The following is a 19,515-nucleotide window of genomic DNA, read 5'->3' as shown; positions in this document are numbered from 1 at the left end:
GCAACGGCGAAGGCGAAGGGGAAGAAGATGAGCTGGGGCGGGTCATTGTCGAGATCCGCTCTGTCGCACGGCTGGATCCAAGGCGACTGGATCCGGTCGACCGTCTTGAAAGAAGACATGGAGGATCTGGTTGATGGAGGGCTGATCACCCATGAGTCTTGGCGGCTTCGGGGGGACGATACCGAGCCGCGACCGCAAGAGGGTGAGTGCGTCCTTCTTGCGACCCACGTCGACCGTGGTTTTTCCTTGCCCCCCATCCTTTCTTCCGGGGTTTTCTAAATTTCTTCGGTTCCCAACTTCATCACTTTTCCCCCAACACAATCACGTACCTCGGTGCCTATGTGTCCATGTGCGAGAACTTTCTGGGTTGTCGACCGCACTGGGTCCTCTTCAAACACATTTTCACCTGCCGCTCTGAGTCGGTTAAAAAGGCCAATCCGAGTGATGAGAGGACACACGTGATCTAGATGTGTGGGGGTTTAGGGATCCAGATGAGAAACAAAAGCACTTTCCCTGCCATGATTCTTCCCGAGTCAGTCAGGGGGTGACAGTCGACCTGGTTCTATCGTAAGGATGAACCGACCCCAGGTCAGTCGACTGGTCTTCCTCTGTTTTCCACCGAGCGAGTCGAGAAGCCTTCTCCGTTGAGAGTGACTCCAGCAAAGAAAGAGGAGGTTGCTATGCTGGTTAAGTGAGTGGTCCAACTTGTTCGCGATGGCGTGACTGGCATGGATTTGTTAGTAGCATTTCTGAGTCGATGCATTCATCCGCTCCAAGCTCATGACCATCCAATGTGGATGTAGTCGGGCTTTGAGGACAACACCTGAATCCACCCGGAGGAAGTCAACGAGTAGACAATGGAGCTATGGTTACAAGGCATCACTGGGAATAAGGACAACCCCAGGGGGTCCGGAAGGGTTCCTCCACTCGACAACACCACTGAACCCAACAAGGTTCAATTCTTTCCTTCCGAGTGTATTTTTCTCTGATATGTGGTGCTCTTGAAACTGATTAATATCCACTCGACTCTATCCTTTGCAGATCTTTACTGAAATGTACTCGATGCCCAACAAGGAGCAGGAGCAGGAGGGAGAGGTGAGCGGGGGTGACAACAGCGACTGGCACTCTAACGGAGGAGGAAACAAGGAGAGCGAGGACTCGAGCAGTGGCGAGGATCTCGACTCTCTGCCTCGCATAGAGAGGCGCTCCAAACAGAGGAAGGATCGAGCAAGCATTCGGGGCAAAGCAACTCCTCCGACTGGACAGCCTCCAAAGCGTACTCGGACGTCTTCTCGTCTGACGACCGTAAAATCTCCTAAGAAGACCAAAGTCGTGACATACAAAGCCCCGGAAGGCTCTGCCCAAGATTAAAGTGTCTGTCCCCATTGCTTCTAGGTAATTGCTGAGCCCAACTCTTTAGTTTTTGCATGATTCAAACTTTGGTTGACTCACTTTCTTGTTTTGACCGAGGGAATTCTGAATTTTGTAGTGCCGCCTCTGAGACTTCTATTTACCAAGATGACGGCTATGAGGAGATGGAAGATGCGGTCACCTCTCATGCAGGTATAACTCTTTGCCATTCTGTCATTACTTAATCTGCTCTTTTAACGGTCGAGTGAACTTCTGGAAACGATTGCTTTGCAGATCTGCCCAATGTCATTGAACTTCCACATGATGACGAAGACATGGCCAGAGGGCCATGGGAAGGAGGGGCAAGGCTTCGAGCAAGAAGGCATCCGCTGGCCAAACGTCTCAATCGGTGCCAGTGACAGAGCCAGTGGTTCAACAGCCCGGAGATGCGAACTGGACTTTTGTCACCTTTGCTATTCTAGTGTCGAGTGAACGCCCTTCATCATCGACTGTGCCCATTCCTGCTTCATCTGTTCAACGTCACGCCTCGGATTATCAGGCTACCGCGACTGAACCGCCGACTCCGTTCTTCACCACCCATCATGTCCCGGAGGACCAGGCAAGCGCCGCTGCAAAAGCTATATGCCAAGCGGGCCTAATGATGGAGCGGGTGAAGACTGAGCACGAGAATAGTCAAGCTGCTTATGATGCCAGGACAGCCCTCCGAGCGAATGTCCAGGTAAGTTGGTTTCTGACTGAACTCCTATCTTGACGCTTGTTCTGTTAGGATATGCTACCCGAAAAAACTCTTCTTTGTGTGTCCATCTGTTAGTCTGCACTTTGCATCTGCACACCCACTGGGTGTTTCAATTTATGTCAAACAATTTTTCTAGTTTAGTCGACTAGGTTGTGTCGATTGTAGTTTTTCGACTAGTGGGGGCACGTAGAGTGCACCCACTGGGTGTAGTCCCCGAGGCCACCGTCGAATGTGTGATTCCACGGGGGCCCTGACAAAAAATATCTTATCCTTCAGTTCTTCCACTCGGTCTGGGCGGACCATGTCGAGTGGAACCTGAACTAGTGGGGGCACACAGAGTGCACCCACTGGGTGTAGTTCCCGAGGCCGCGGTCGACTGCGGGCAGTCGGTTGGGGTCTGAAAATGACTATTGCTGGCCATCGTGTTTTGTTGTTTTTTTATTCTTCCACTCAGTCTGGGCGGACCATGTCGAGTGGAATCTGAACCAGTGGGGGCACGCTAAGTGCACCCACTGGGTGTAGTCCCCGAGACTACTGTTGAATGTTTGATTCCGTAGTAGTCTTAGAGTTCTTTTCACTCGCAAGAGAATAATCTTTGATCCTGTCCATTGATGTATCTTTTGCTCACTTCAGAAATCCTGTGAGCTCATCTCCAAGTTTGCCGATTTCGAGGAGAAGCAGAGACAGCTCAACCATGACTTTGTGCTGGCCAATCAGAATTTGAAAAAGGCTAAAGACAAAGTAGCTGGTATGAAAGGTAACGACCTGTCGACTGTCTATCTTTACCATCTCTCAAGTTATCTCTTCGTTCTTCTATCTGACCCAAGTGCATATTCTTCAGAGAAAATGAAGCAAGCTCTGGTACAGAAGGACCTTGACCTTGCAGCTGCACAGAAGGAGGCTCAGGAGAAGACAGCACTCGCCGACAAGAAGCTGGCTTCAGTCGGGGCACTGGAGGAAGATAACGCCAAGCTAAAGGTATCCCTCACCGAAGCCAACAAAGAAGTGACCCGTCTGAAGAAAGACAAAGTTGCTTTTAACGAGAATATTTAAGGCAGTTCTCGTAAGATGAATGACCTGGAGGGTTATCTGGGGGCACTCGCCAAGAAGTTGTTCCTTATGCTCAAAGGTATTTTTTCCTTATCGGATTGTTTAGCTATCGTCGATTCACCATAAAACCGTTGACTCATTATTTCTTTGTGTTTGTAGAATTCTGTCAAAACTTTGAGGAAGAAACTGGGCGGATCGAGACAGGCTTGGACCCCATCCTTTCCCCTGTCGGTGATGAAGCTGCCATGAACGTGCTCCAACTGGAATCCTGTATGGCCAGTGTTATGGACTACCTTGCTCGCCTGAAGGTTGCGGTGTCACGGATTGACTCAGCGCTTTGGTGATGGGAGACACCCCAGAATTACCTCGAGTCTTTGCTGACTCGACTCAATGAGATCCCTGGCCGAGTGCAGGAGTGGAAGAAGTCATCTGCTCATTGTGGTACTGACGTAGCTCTATCGCTAGTTCAAGTCCACTGGAAGGAGGCCAAGGAGGAAAAGCTAGCAGCGATCAAGGTTGCCAATACCAGGAGACACGACTTCCAGTCTTTCATGGAGACCTTCATTGCTGCCGCCACTCGAATTGCAGATGGAATCGACCTGGACGAGTTCGTCGATCCTGCCAGTCCTCCACCCGGGGAGTGAACAAACTTTTATAATCCGATTGAATTTGCATCGGTATGTCGAGTGGTCTTGTAACCGTTAAACTCTTTCGGGTCTGATGCCCGAGTACTTTGAACTGTGGTCTAGAACCTCTTAGGTTTTATCCGAACTTGGTTGTTTTTGAATCTCATGGCTCTGATTCTTCAGTCTAAATTGCTATTTACTTTGTGGTGCAGCTCAATCGAGTGGATCAAAGACAAGGCCATTCGGTGCCGTCCATGACCTGCTCATCATCTTCTTTGCAGGTAAGGATGGAGCGGACGTTGTATTTGTGTCGCAGCTCCAAGCATAAGGTCGTGGTCGACCTGCACCTTGTCGTTCTTATGGATAAGGATGGAGCGGACATTGTATTTGTGCCGCAGCTTCGAAGATAAGGTTGTGCTCGACCTGCACCTCGTCGTCCTTGCGAATAAGGATGGAGCGGATGTTGTATTTGTGCCGCAGCTCCGAGGATAAGGTCATGGTTGACCTGCACCTCATAGTCCTTGCGGATAAGGATAGAGCGTACGAGACTACAACTAAGCCCCTCGAGTGGGAGGAATGCTCTCCACTCGATAGGATTTTTTGAAACTTAGGCGAGTAATGGACTGCAGCTAAGCCCCCGAGTGGGAGGGTTGCTCACCACTCGGTAGGAGTTTTTGAAACTTAGGCGAGTACTGGACTGCAGCTAAGCCCCCGAGTGGTAGGCATGCTCTCCACTCGGTAGGATTTTTGAAACTTAGGCGAGTACCAGACTGCAGCTAAGCCCCCGAGTGGGAGGATTTCTCACCACTTGGTAGGATTTTTTGAAACTTAGGCGAGTACTGGACTGCAGCTAAGCCCCAGAGTGGGAGGGTTGCTCACCACTCGGTAGGATTTTTTAAACTTAGGTGAGTACTAGACTGTAGCTAAGCCCCCGAGTGGGAGGCATGCTTTCCACTCGGTAGGATTTTTGAAACTTAGGTGAGGACTGGACTGTAGCTAAGCCCCCGAGTGGGAGGCATGCTCTCCACTCGGTAGGATTTTTGAAACTTAGGCGAGTACTGGACTACTACTAAGCCCCCGAGTGGGACGGTTGCTCACCACTCGGTAGGATTTTTGAAACTTAGGCAAGTACTGGACTGTAGCTAAGCCCCCGAGTGGGAGGGTTGCTCACCACTCGGTAGGATTTTTTAAACTTAGGAGAATCGGATTCACAGCTAAGCCCTCGAGTGAGAGGATTGCTCCTCACTCGGTGGGATTTTGTTTTTTGAAACTTAGGCGAATCGGATTCGTGGCTAAGCCGCCCACTGAGGGATTTTGGACACATGCATAAGTAATAATGATCATTCAGGAGGCTGCAAAACCATGTCTTTGATAAACAAATTGAAAGGTACTTCTTATTACATCTCGACAGTCTGAATGCTTAAGTGTTAAAGTGGCGGAGAAGCTCCGCATTCCAAGCGCGTGGCTCGTCCTTCTTGTGTTCCACATCATACATGTGGTATGCTTCATTGTGAAGCACTTTGGTGATGGTGAAAGGGCCCTCCCAAGCAGGAGCTAGCTTGTGTGGTCGTTGCTGATCCACTCAAAGAACCAAGTCCCCTTCCTGAAATGCTCGACCCGTAACGTTTCTGGCGTGGAACCGACGAAGGTATTGTTGATAGATGGTCGACTTGATCAGGACCATCTCTCTTTCCTCTTCCATAAGGTCAACAACATCTTGCCGGGCTTGTTCTGCTTCTGCCTCTGAGAAAAGCTCTACTCTTGGGGCGTTGTGAAGCAAATCAGTCGGTAGTACCGCTTCAGCTCCATATACCATGAAGAAGGGAGTCCTGCCAGTAGACTGATTTGGTGTTGTTCTCAAACCCCATAGTACTGATGGTAACTCATCTACCCAGGCGCCAGCTACATGCTTGAGGTCTCGCATCAATCTGGGCTTCAACCCTTGGAGGATCAAGCCATTTGCTCTTTCTGCTTGTCCATTCGACTATCGGTGAGCAACTGAAGCATAGTCGACCCGAGTGCCTTGGGAAGCACAAAAAGCTCCAAACTTATCTGCGTCAAACTTTGAACCATTGTATGTGATGATGCTGTATGGGACTCCAAATCTGAATGTTAACCCCCTGATGAAAATGACGGCAGTGCCCGAATCAAGGTTCTTGATGGGCTTGGCTTCAATCCATTTAGTGAACTTATCGACTGCAACAAGCAGGTGAGTCAAACCACTTCTGTCAGTCCTCAAGGGTCCAACCATATCCAACCCCCAAACGTCAAATGGCCGGACGAGTGGAACGGTCTTCAAGGCTGAAGCGGGCTTGTGAGACATGTTGGAGTAGAACTGGCAACCCTCACACTTGTCGACTATTTCCTTTGCCATTTCATTTGCTCGCGGCCAGTAAACACCTGCTCGCTATGCTTTGGCCACAATTGTCCGTGAGGACGCATGGTGACCACATGTCCCTGAGTGGATATCATTGAGAATCATTCGACCTTCCTCTTGGGTAATGCATCGCTGGGAAACTCCGGTCACACTTTCCCTGTACAGTCGACCACTTATCACAGTGAAGGCTTTAGATCGACGGACAATTTGTCGCGCTTCATCTTCGTCTTCTGGAAGTTCTTTCCTGAGGATATATGCGATATATGGCACTGTCCAGTCAGGGATGATGACCAAAACCTCCATGACTAAGTCGACCACAGCTGGGACTTCGACTTCAGTCGGATTAGTAGAACTTTTAGGTTCCGGGGGCTCTTCTGTGAAGGGATTCTCCTGGATTGATGGTGTGTGAAGATGCTCCAAAAACACATTGCTGGGAATGGGCTCTCGCTTGGAACCTATCTTTGCCAGGTCATCTGCATCCTGATTCTTCAGTTGGGTAATGTGGTGAAGCTCTAGCCCTTCAAACCTCTTTTCTAACTTTCTCACTGCGTTGCAATAGCCAGTCATAGCTGGGCTTCTGACATCCCACTCCTTCATTAGTTGATTAAACACCAAATCTGAGTTGCCGTAGACCATTAGGCGATGGACGCCGAGCGAAATGGCCATTCGCAACCCATACAGAAGTGCTTTGTACTCAGCTTCATTGTTGGAGGAGTCAAAGTGAATCTGAAGGACATAACTGAGTTTATCACCTCACGGGGATACTAGAACAACTCCAGCGCCAGAGCCACTCAACATCTTGGATCCATCAAAGAACATAGTCCAATTTTCTGACTGAACTTGAGTCGGCTGCTGTTGTTCAATCCACTCGACGAGGAAATCTGCTATTGCTTGGGACTTGATTGCTTTCTTTGCCTCAAACATGATATCCAACGGAAGGAGTTCAATCGCCCATTTTGCCACTCGACTAGTTGCATCTCTGTTGTTCAGAATTTCTGACAATGGAGCATCGCTGACGACTGTGATGGAGTGATCTGAGAAATAATGTGCCACCTTCTTTGAAGTCAAGTAAATTCCATAGACAAGCTTCCGATAATGCGGACGGAGTTAAGACTTCAGAAATACAATACACTAGGCGCTGAACCTTATAGGCTTTACCTTCTTCTTCCCGCTCAACTGTGAGTACTGTAATGACAACTTGTCCGGTGGCTACAATGTAAAGCAGTAAAGGCTCTTTGCTGAATGGAGTAGCGAACACCGGCTGGGTGGAAAGCAGGGTTTTGAGCTCTGAAAATGCTGCATCAGCTTCAGGAGTCCACTCGAACTTATCAGATTTCTTCATCAATCAGTAAAGAGGCAATGCCTTTTCACCAAGACGAGAGATGAATCGACTGAAGGCGGCCAAACAACCAGTAAGCTTTTGAATGTCGTGTATGCGCATAGGGCTTTTGATTCAGAGTATTATGCCAACTTTCTCTGGGTTAGCATTGATCCCACGTTCGGAAAGGAGGAAACCAAGTAACTTTCCGCCTGGAACTCGAAATTTACACTTTGATGGGTTAAGCTTGATATCATATCTTCTCAGGTTGGCAAAGGTTTCAGCGACGTCGGTCAGCAAGTCGAAACCTTTACGTGACTTAACCACGATGTCATCCATGTATGCTTCCACATTCCGACTAATTTGAGTGAGCAGGCACTTCTGTATCATGCGCATGAATGTGGCGCCAGCATTTTTGAGACCAAAGGGCATGGTAAGATAGAAAAAACACCCGAATGGGGTGATAAAAGCTGTTTTTATTTCATGGGGTCCATTCAGTCGGATCTGATGATACCCGGAGTACGCATCCAGAAAAGATAATCGCTCACATCCCGCAGTCGAGTCGACTATTTGATCGATGCGGGGGAGAGGGAAATGATCTTTCGGCCAGGCCCGATTGATGTGTTGGAAGTTAATACACATACGGAGTGAATCATCTTTCTTGGGAACCATGACGATATTGGCGAGCCACTCGGAGTGGTAAATCTCTCGGATGAACTCGGCTGCCAGAAGCCGAGCCACTTCCTCGCCAATTGCCTTTCTCTTCTCCACGGCGGACCGTCGAAGATGCTCTTTGACGGGTCTTGCTTTTGGGTCGACTCGCAAACGGTGCTCAGCCAGTCCCCTGGGCACACCTGGCATGTCAGAAGGTTTCCATGCGAAGATGTCCCAGTTCTCACAAAGGAACTGGATGAGCGCGTCTTCCTATTTGCTGTCGAGTGTTGTTGATATATGAGTCGGAGCAGTGTTGGGATCAGTCGGGTGAATATGAACTGACTTTGTTTCACCAAACGACTTAAATGCAGACTCTGAAGCAGGCTTCTTAGCTCTCAACAACTCACTCGGATCTGCTGTCTTCTTGTATTCCTCCATTTCTATTGCTGCCATCTGTTCATCGGCAATCTTCAAGCCCTTTTGGAAGCACTCTTCTACTCGCTGCCGATTACCAGTGACTGTAATCACACCCCTAGGGCCAGGCATCTTGAGTTTAAGATACACATAACATGGTCGAGCCATGAAACGAGCGTACGCAGTTCTGCCCAGTATAGCATGATAGGCACTGTGAAACTCCACGACTTCAAATGTCAACTTTTCCTTCCAGTAATTCTTTGAATCACCGAAAGCCACGTCAAGAGTGATCTGGCCGACTGAATCGACTTTCTTTCCTGATATAACTCTGTGGAACTGCATGCTACTCTCACTGAGTTTGGACATCAGAATTCCCATCCCTCGAAGGGTCTCAGCATACAAAATTTTCAATCCGCTGTCACCGTCCATCAAGACTTTGGTCAGTCGGGTGCCTCCGACGACTGGGTCGACCACCAACACTTGCCTCCCAGGGGTGGAAACGTGCAGCGGGTGGCCTGACTGGTCGAATGTGATGGGAGTCTTTGACCATTTTAGATACGTCATCGTTGCCGGAGCAACCATGTTTACTTCTCTGTTGATGACTTTCAGTCGACTTTTTCTTTCAACATCAGGAAAAATCACCAAAGTGGAATTGATATTTGGAAATCCATCATCATCCTTTTCCTTGTACTCATCCTTATCGGACTCCTTTTCCTTCTTACTAGGTTGCTTTTCTCGGAACTGCTGAATAAAGACTCGACACTGCCGAGTGGTATGCTTGGGATAGATAATATTTCCCTCTTCATCCTTCTTGATGTGATTGTGACATGGTAAATCCAACACGTCGTTCCTGGATGAATCTTTTAACCTTCTTAGGGGTCCAGAGTCCTTTAGGTTTTCCTTTAGGTTTCCCATGGGTTGCAACTGCAACCTCTACAAGCACCGCAGGATCTGCTTTGTGCTTCTACTTCCGATTGGAATTACCTCCTCCAGTGTCCTGGCCAACTGGTTTGCTCTTGCCACTTCGGAGTCGGTCTTGTTTTTGCCGTTGGCGTACCCAGTGGCTATCTCCATCATTTGAGTCAAAGACATGTCTCCTGCCCGACCGAATTTCAGGTTGAGCTCCCGATACCGAATGCTCTCCTTGAAGGTGCAAACTTCTTGATGGTGAGGCACATTCTCCATAGTGTGGTGTAAAGTGGACCACCTCTCGATGTAATCCCTCAAAGTTTCATTCAGCTTTTGCACGCAATGTTGCAATTCTGTCAATCCTGCTGGCCGTTTGCACATGCCCTCAAACGCTCTGACAAACACTCGGGCCAACTCTTCCCATCTGAAAATACTTCCTGGAGCCAACTGATTCAACCAAGCTCTAGCTGACCCTTCAAGCATTAGGGGAAGATGCTTTATGGCAACTTCATCATTTCCTCCACCGATCTGCACAGCCACTCGATAGTCCTCAAGCCAGGTGTCGGGCTTTGATTCACCAGTGAACTTACTGACCCTAGTCACCAACCTAAAGTTGGGAGGGATCTCTACAGCCCTGATGGCTCTGCTAAAACACTCGGGACCAGAAACATGTACTCTGCTTCCAGTCGGGCGATCTCTGTCTTGCCCTTCTCTATGTGCCCGATTCCTGTCCACCAAACCTTGTCCCAAAATAGACCTTGCGTCAAACCCTGGTTCTCTTGGGTCGACTGGCCTCCTCCGCTCCTCACTATACGAGCGCCTATCATCATAATGCCGGGGCACGTATGATTCGCCCCTCGGAGAGGGCATAGGCACTTGATGGCGGTCAACACGGTCGAGCCAATGATCTTGTTGCTCATGATTCCGACCCATATACCCTTGCTGATGCCCACGTCCCTCATGCGGCGGGGAGATCTTGGGCTGTGAGCCGACTGAACAGTATCAGCCACCACAGATCTGCTATGAATTCTGTTGCGTGACTGAGATACTGCAGTGTTCTACTCTCCTACTGCTCGGAGCAGCGCTCTAATCTGCATCAAACCTGTACCAGCTTCCGATTGGGACAGTTCAATGCATTCTTCTATACGGGCCGCAGCGGTAAGATTCTGAATCGGAGTGTGGTATACCTGTGGTTCGGGTGGAAATAGCTGATGCTGCCGTCGACTGGACTCAGGGATCTATCAGCAAGCACGGTCGTCGAGTGCACGCTGAAGATTCTCCAGTCGGGTGCGCTCAGCCAAAGTGGCCAAACGCGCTACCTCCAAGGCCCAAGCCTCAGAGGACTCGCCGACAATGGGCGTGTGGAGGGCCTCCACATTGCGACGGTGAAGTTCCTCCCTCTACTGAGAAGAGAGAGTTTTGGGGTGGTACTCTTCATGAACGCACGACGGATCGCCGCAGCCATCGTCGCCATCGTTGTGACGCATGCCAGGCGGACTGCGAGGTGTGTTGACCATTAGGACCTCTGTCGTCGGGTCGCTGCTGTCGCACTTGGACAGGGTCTCGACAGAGCCAGTCGACAGGTCGAGCAGGCCGTAGAGAGATTCATCGGGCTCGATTGTCGTGACTTGAGGGGTGGCTAACTAATGCGCCACCGCGTGCTTCACCCAGCGCTGAAGCCGTGACCGACCGGATCGCTTGTGACGACGAACAGTAGGGAGCGAAGATGCTGCGAGGGCCGACCGATACTGAGTTGACGGCTGCCGCAGAAGGATGTCATGAACGCACGCGCGAAAGTGCGTCACCCCGCAGACAAGGAGCACCTCGACGTCGAGAGGAGCTTCCTGAAGCCAAGCAGAGTCGTCGGCGATCAAGATGAGCGCGCTGAGACGGATCTCGCGGCCCTTAGCCAAACCTCCGCCTGAAACCATGATGAAAGGACTCGGAGAAATCGCAACCTCACCGATAAGTCACTAAGACACCTGCCCCACGGTGGGGGCCAACTGTCGTGGTTCTAAGTCTGACAGTAAAGTAGGGGGTAGGGATGTAGAGGCATGATCCTAGCTATGGTGAGATTGTGCATGCAAGATGTACGAGTTCAGGCCCTTCGCGGTGGAAGTAACAACCCTACGTCTCGGTGCCTGGAGGCTCGGTTGATTGAATTATGCGTGAAGTTATACGGGGTGCGAACCCTTGTGCCAGAGGAGGGGGAGGCTTATATAGAGTGCGCTAGGACCCCAGCGATCCCACGTTACATAGGGTTCAATGTACATAAAGATGAGGCATTACTGGTAACGCCAGTAATTAAGTCATATAACTGATCATTAATGCTGCGGAGTGAATGCCCGACTGTTGCTATCCGGAGTGACTTTAGGCCTTCTATACTCCGAGTGGTTCCTGTACGGTCGAGTGATGATGTACTAGTGGAATGGAATTGGGATATCCGAGTGGAGATGTTGGTCGAGTGTTCATGTGTTGACGTGACTCCAGTCGGTAGAATCTCCTATCCTTTGATTATCTTTGACTGTAGGGCAGTGTCCTGGGGGGGGGTGTTTAGATCAGGTCAATTGCCCTACCCTAGGTGCACAACATCGTCACCAAAGTCCTCCTTCTCTTTGTAGCCCAGCACCCCTTCACAACAGCCCACTATCCCATCTAAACCCCCTCCATGCTCTCCTTCATTGGATCACGATCATGTGGGCGAAAACCGCACCTCTTTTGGCCTCTCCTTGCTCCTTCTACCTATAAATAGGTCCTCCCCGTCCAATTTGCAGTCCAAACCCTAGCCTCCTCTTCCCCGTGCCGCAGGACACGTCCGCCCACGCCGGACACGTTCGCCGGCCACGTCGCCCGGCCAATCTCCGCACGCCACCTCACCCCAGGGGACGCTCCCGGCCAACCGGAGCGTGCCACGTCGCCATTCCCCGCCACCAGTCAGCCCCGCCTTGGCCCCAGCCCGCCCGAGCCCAGGTGCGGTCCGGTCACGCCCCGAACGCCATCCGCGCTCCCGTGCAGCCACCATCCCCGCGCCTCCGCCTCCCACTTCCTGCTCCGCCGCGCCTCCCTCCGCCGCCTTCGCTCGCAGGGTGCCCTGCGCGACCCCGTCGCCGTCCGAGCACGCCACCGCTCGCCGCCTCTACGTCTCCGGTGCCGCCCCGCCGCCGTGCTTCTCCGACGTCGTGCCCCGCCTCTGCCGCCTTCCCCTTGCAGGATCCGCCTCCGACCTCACCGTCCCAGTCGCCCTCACCGGCGAGCACCGCCACGCGCCGTTCAGATCGGGAGGAGCCCCGATCCCGTCTCCCTCCGCTCGAGCACCCTCGTGCGTCGGCCGACCACGAGAGGCCCAGCTAGCCTGAGAGCGCCGGCCCGCTTCCTCCCCACCGACCTGGACCGGCCCACGGGCCCAATGTGTGCGTCCCCCTCCAATCCCTCGCCCTGTGTGTCGTTTAGTTATCTAACGCTCATTCCAGGCTTGTCATTTTTCTGCTAAGTCCCTGCAAGTCTGCATTATATGTGCATGTTTGGGTGGCTCTATCTTTGTGCATGTTGCTCCGTTTTGCATGTAGGATACATGGAAATTTTCCTCCTTGAGTGCTCTAGATGATGTATTAGTTTGCATGCATGTTAATGTTAATCTTGATGCCTTAATCATCGTTGCAAAAGTGCCATGTGTTGTTAACTGTTGAAGATTTTCATAACTTGCTGATTTGTCTTTTTCATAGCGTTTTGTGAGTTTATCTTCTGAGCATCATGTCCACATCTTTTAGGAGCATCTTCATGCCATATTTACAGTGGTGCAATCCATGTATTTTTATGTTCCTTGTGGTGACTAGCACAAGCATGCAAACTAGGGTACTTGATGTTTGGTGTTTCCTGAGACTTAGTGATTTTTTTGTCTGTAACTATTACATTATGTTGCCATGTTCACTTGATGCTACCATCTATTCCATACATAATCTGGAGATGCCTAGTTGACATGTTTTGATGTCCATGTTATTCTCTATCATGCCTTGCCTTTTGATGCCTCATATATGTCCTGTAGCATATGTTTTCATTGCCATGAACATGCCTAAATGATGTTCCAGTGTTCTGTTAACTTCATGATGTGGTGTTGTGAGCTTGTTATTGATTAATCTATGCCTCTTTTGGAGATGCCCCAATTACATGATTTGAACTATGCTATGCGTAATTTGTCCACATGCCAAGTTTGATAATTTTAGACTTCATATGACCACTGTTCCAAGCTTCCAAACATGCTATGCTGATATTGCTGTTTTACACTTGCTGAAATGGTTACAGGATTCAAACTTGTCTTGATGGTTCCCACTAGTCCATGAGCCATATGTTTATGATGCCTTGATGTTATTTTCTCTTTGATATGTTTACTTTGATTCCATGGCCTTGGTTGCCATATAACTTGTTGTAGTTTGTCTCTTTCTTACTCTGAATTTGCCATCATGCTAAATCTGTCAACCTGTTAATAGTATGTTCCATTTTGCAATTATCATAGTGATTACTCAATGCATCATATGAACTTGTTCCCATGGACTAAGTTGAAGTATATCATGTCTACTGCATGCCCATGTCTTTTGAATAACTATTAAAGTTTCTATGCTTGCTGTTATGTGCCTCCAAAGTCAGCATTATAATGTTATTGTTTTGCATTCCCAGTTTTCCTCAGTCTGAGAATCATCTTATATCATGTTGCATTTTTTTCTTGTTGATTGCAATAGATCTATGGGTTACCTTGTTTAGTAATCATGTTTTACCTTGTTAAAACTGTACTTTAATGCCATGCTTTTGCTTGTTATGATCTTGCAATTTACCATCATTGTATCATGCCTCAAACATGTCAACATGTTATTTCTGCTCACATGTGTGCCTGTTTTTCACTAACTCAAAATCTGTGTTATTAAGTTGCTTTTTGCATTGATCATATTGTTTTTCACTAACTCAACATGTTATTAAGTTGCTCACATGTGTGCCTATGAACTTGAACATTGATGTTATTTTAAGCATAAGTCTGAGAATCATCTTATATCATATTGCATCATGTCTTGTTGATTTCCATTGATCTAGGGGTTATATGGAGATGCTTAGTAATCATGTTTTTCCATGTTTTACCTGTACTTTAATTCCATGATTTTGGTTGCCATGTTTTTGCACTGTAGCTTAATTATTTCTTGCCTCCAACATGCCATCATATAAACTCTGCTCATGCATATGCTTTGTTTTTCACCGAGTCATAATCTGTGTTATCAAGTTGCTTTTGCATTGATCATGTTTGATTAATCCTGATGCCTATGAACCCGAACCTTAATGATATTTGAAGTATGTTATCTGTAACTTGAGTGCAGATCATGTTTATGCCCACATGTTTCCTATAGCATGTTGTTTCCTTGATTGCAAAGTTCTTAGTTGCTGTTTTGGGCAGATTGTGTTTGAAACTTGTATTGAGTGTATGTGTTGAACCGTTGCTCCGTTTTGAGCATGATCTATATGAAACTTGCTTGGTTTTGCATGTAGTTTCATCAAGCCATGTTGCATCCATGTTTTGGAGTGTTTGTGGTGTTGTTTTGCTTGCTTTTGCATCAATGCCATGTTTAACTTGTTATGCTCATATCTTCTAGGCCGTAGCTCCGAATCAAACGAACTTTATATGTAACTTGACTAGAAAGACGCGTAGATCATCTTGGTGCACTTTAACTTGCTATTTAACCAATTTAACATAATGTTTTGTTTAGTTCTGGACAAATTTTGAAATTTGCATATTGTTTCTGACCTCATTTAAACTTGCTTTGATGTGTTGTTCTTGTATGCATCATCTCTTGCCATGAGTAGCATCATGTAGCCTTGTCATGAATAATATTTGGTTGAGTATCATGTCGTGTTTATGTGTTGCGTGTTTACCATGTTGTTTGCTTATTTTCGGTTGTGGTCCTTCTCAATAGTTCCTGTTTCGTTGCGATTGTGAGGATTCGTTCGACTACGTGGGATCGTCTTCTTCATGGACTCGTTCTTCTTCCTAGCGGGATTTCAGGCAAGATGACCTTCACCTTGGATCTCACTACTATATTTGCTTGCTAGTTGTCTTGATGCTATCGCTATGTCGCGCTACCTACCACTTGTTTATTGAGCCTCCCAAATTGCCATGATAGCCTCTAACCTTTGCACCCTTCCTAGCAAACCTTTGTTTGGCTATGTTACCGCTTTGCTCAGCCCCTCTTATAGCGTTGCTAGTTGCAGGTTGTTCCATGTTGGGACATGGATATCATGGGATATCACAATATCTCTTATTTTATTAATGCACATATATACTTGGTAAAGGGTGGAAGGCTCGGCCTTTTGCCTAGTGTTTTGTTCCATTCTTGCTGCCCTAGTTTCCGTCATACCAGTGTTATGTTCCTTGATTTTGTGTCCCTAACACGATGAAGGTTTATGGGCCCCTCTTGACAGTTTGCTTTGAATAAAACACTTCTAGCAAGGCCCAACATTGGTTTTACCATTTGCCTAATAACAACTAACAATTGCATAGGGATCGGCTAGCACCCGAGGATAATTAATCACCCCCTGGGCCAGTGCTCATTCGAGTGTTGGTCGAAATTGGGCGATGTCCGGCGCCCCCTGGGCATCCAGGGTCTCAGCCAACCCAACGTCTTGCCCATCCGGTGTGCCCTGAGAACGAGATACGTGCGGCTCCTATCAGGATTTGTCGGCACATCGGGCGGTCTTGCTGGTTTTGTTTTACCATTGTCGAAATGTCTTGGGCATCGGGATTCCGAGTCTGATCGGAGGGCCCCGCGATGGAGGATTGTCTCCGCGGATCGTGAGCTTGTCATGGGCTAAGTTGGGACACCCCTGCAGGGTTTAAACTTTCAAGAGTCGTGCCCATGGATATGTGGCAGATGGGAATTTGTTAATATCCGGTTGTAGTGGACTTGAAGTAAACTCAATTAAAATACACCAACCGTGTTCGTAACCGTGACTGTCTCTTTTCGGGTGCGATCGAGAAGAGAACACGGTTGGGTTATGTTTGAACATAAGTAGTTCAGGAGCACTTCTTGATCATTACTAGTATGTGACCGTCTTGCATAGTTTCTCATCTTACTCTTGTACTCGTAAGTTAGCCACCATACAATGCTTAGCCGCTTACTGCAACCTCACCACTTATCCTTTCCATACCCATTAAGCTTTGCTAGTCTTGATACCCATGGTAATGGGATTGCTGAGTCCTTGTGGCTCACAGTTTACTACACCAACAGTCGCACGTACAGGTAATGCGATGATCATGACGTGAGAGCGATGTTTTTCTTGTCTTGGAGTTCTTCTTCTTCGTCGATCTTGGGTTAGGTTTCTGGTCGGCAGCCTGGGCTAGCAGGGTGGATATCTTTTGAGCTTCTATTTGTGTTTCATCCATAGTTTGATGTTGTTCTCATGTATGATGTATTCTTGTGGCATTCGTATGCCTTGTATGTATCCCCAACTATTTACGTAATGGTATGATGTAATGATATCCACCATGCAAAAGCGTGTCAATATGCGGTTCTGTCCTTGGTGGGACCTTCGAGTTCCTTTAGGATAGAGTCGCATATTGGGCGTGCCAGGAAAGAGAAACATGGGTTCAAAAACCTATAACCTTTCCACCTAAGTCAACTAAAATAAAGATGATGAAGAATTTGAACGGTTTGCTGAAATGCCGAGGCCAGTCTTTTTGTGTACTCGCTTGACTGATATCCTTAAAATGCCTCCTTACGCAAAGTATATGAAAGACATCATCACCAATAAGAGAAAAATACCGGAAGCTAAAATCTCCACTATGCTTGCTAATTATACTTTTAAAGATTGAGTACTTAAAAAACTTGGAGATCCGGGAATACCAACTATACCTTGCTCCATCAAAAGAAACTATGTGAAAACTGCTTTATGTGATTTAGGTGCTGGTGTTAGTGTTATGCCTTTGTCTTTATATAAAAGACTTGATTTGAATAAACTCACACCTATTGAAATATCTTTGCAAATGGCAGAAAAATCAACTGCCATACCTATCGGTATCTCTGAGGATGTGCCCATTGTTGTTGCTAATGTTACAATTTTGACTAACTTTGTTATACTTGAGACGCCCGAGGACGACAACATGTCGATTATCCTTGGTAGACCCTTCTTGAATACTGCAGAGGCTGTTATTGATTGCAATAAAAGCAAGGTCACATTTCATATCAATGGTAATGAGCATACGGTGCACTTTCCGAAGAAACAATTCCAAGTGAATGGTATTAATGTTATTGAAAAATCTCTGACAATCACTATTGGAAGTTTTCAACTACCTCTACCTACAGTTAAAAAGAAATATGAAATGCTTATTGTAGGGGACACTCATATCCCCGTCGAGGTAACTTAGTGATTTACGGAAGTTCTTTGGTTTCATGCTAATCGAAAGTGGTTAGTAACAAGACCTGATCAACCTTATTAATGGGTCATTTTTGAGAGGTATGAAGTTGATGAATTTAGTAAGCACTAACTTCTGTCCCTACCTTTTGTTTTCTGTTTTTATTAGTTAAATAAAATAAAATGCCATGTTTTGTCTGTTTTCTGAATTTCCCGTGCAATAAAAATGATCCAAAAATAAAAGTTGTCAGAATGCCCTGAAAATTTAATATGATTTTTTATGAATATTTAAGAATTTTTGGTGCAAATAACATCAGAGGGAGGTGCACCAGGTGGGCACAACCCACCTGGGCATGCCAGGACCCCCAAGCGCCCCCAGGTGGGTTATGATCCCCACGTGTCCCCCTCACTTATCTTTTCACACCACATCATCACCTACCTCCAGAAAAAAATCCCCATTGCTCTCTCTCTCTCCCTCTCGTGTTCTTACTCTCAAACCCGTGGATTTTGATCTCTTTGCTCGAAGCTCCGTTTCTGAAACTGTTTCGGGGGATTGTTGCTTGGTATGTGACTCCACCGTTTGTCCAATTAGTTTTTGTTTTAGTGGTTTATAATTTGAATAATTAGCTACTCTTCATGCTACTGTAGATGAGCTTGCATGTTGAATTCTTAGATTTCTAAGTAGTTTCAATGCTTGCTATGGCCTCTATGTATCCCTATGAGTAGTTGCTATCAACCTTGTAAAGTTTTGTTGATAAATTTTTGTCACCCAAAAATTTTCAGAAAATTGTACGCGAACATGATGAACGAATTTGGAAGGAGGAGATCCTCGGGGGCATCTTCTAGTGATAGCTCTGCTCATCGGTCTTATGTTGAACCAAGTGAAAGTTCCATTCGAGATGCCGCCACCAAAACATGCCTATGGCCATGCGATGATTATATGGTACATGTTGGCATTAAGGAGGAATTTGAGCAATATGTTCACAATGCCGGTCTCGGTACCTACATATCAGATAAGTGCGATCAACACCACACCCTCACTGAATCATTTGCCAAAGGATTTAAATTCCATCCTTGTGAGTCTAGGGTGTCATTTAAACTGTATGAAAATTCATTTACCCTACCACTAGAGAGATTTGCGCACCACTTCAAAGTCCCATTCTGGGGTTTGCTTAACGAATCGCCAAGGGCTGAGTACCAATCATTCTTGACTAGTCTTTGCTACGATGAGACGAGGGGAGTGACGCAAGGTAGAATAAAGAGCATTCATTTTCGCGCAATTCAATACTTTGATTTATTCAATGGGAAGTGTATTGTAGGCAAACAAGATTGTGGTACACTTTGGGCTCCAAACTTGAGCCTCGTATGCGCTGCTCTCACTGGTGATAGAAGTTATAATCTTGAAGCTACAACACAATGCTAATAGTGACTATTCTATGGAGGAATTTATGCCACACGTTTAGCAAGAGAGCTAGGTGTTTCACCTTTGCCCTTTGACACTATCCTACCCACACAATATTTAGATTTTGATGCTATGAAATATCATAAGATCCTTAAAGGAAATTTTCACAATTTCACCTATAACTTGTTGTTTGACCAAGCGTCTGTTGTGCACACATATTTGCCTGCGCCTGCTCTTTTTGATTATCACAACAAGGGAAGATATTTCGTCCTC

This window comes from Triticum urartu, chromosome 4, assembly GCF_003073215.2.
Source record: "Triticum urartu cultivar G1812 chromosome 4, Tu2.1, whole genome shotgun sequence".
NCBI lineage: Eukaryota > Viridiplantae > Streptophyta > Magnoliopsida > Poales > Poaceae > Triticum > Triticum urartu.
This window is presented reverse-complemented; position numbering follows the sequence as displayed.